Source organism: Mesoplodon densirostris, chromosome 14, assembly GCF_025265405.1.
Source record: "Mesoplodon densirostris isolate mMesDen1 chromosome 14, mMesDen1 primary haplotype, whole genome shotgun sequence".
NCBI classification, from domain to species: Eukaryota; Metazoa; Chordata; class Mammalia; order Artiodactyla; family Ziphiidae; genus Mesoplodon; species Mesoplodon densirostris.
This window is the reverse complement of record NC_082674.1, coordinates 72,144,865-72,145,508: the sequence shown is the minus strand read 5'-3', so window position 1 is coordinate 72,145,508 and position 644 is coordinate 72,144,865.

Here is a 644-nt window from a genome sequence, read left to right as displayed (position 1 = left end):
TTCAAGAGAAATACTTTTCAATTGTCAAAAACTTCTATTACATGGACCTGAAACTACTTTTGCCTGAAAGTATTAAGGAGATGATCTATGAGCGAAGGCTGGATCTTTAATTTGTTTCAGATTACTTCTAGTTTACATGAAGAAAAAGAATGATTGGGGATTTGAATTATGAACCAGACATAGGTACTTTTGTACATTTTCTATTTATATTCATATGATGCCTTTTCTCCAATAAGTGTGAAATAAAATATTGACCCTGTGTAACAAATACCATACAAAAACAAGGCAAATAATAAATGCCTAGGCTGACTATGGAGAAAAGCAATTCCAGGAGGCAAGTAACAACTGTATTCCTTTTAAAATATTTCTGTCCATCCATTAAATAAGTATTTACTTAGTACCCACATTGTGCCAACCACTGGGTTTATGCCAGGAATAAAAAGTTGAATAAGACACAACCTCTGCCCTCACTGCCAGGTATTTACTGATATTTTTCTGACTTCTGTTGGGCCAAGGGACTAAATTGCTGGTTCCCCCTGGAGCAAACATCCAACCTCTCATGTACAGACCATAAAACTCCATAGGATCCATTAGCCACCCTGAAACAAACTGATGAAGTAACTCTAAGTAAAATTCTTTATTGT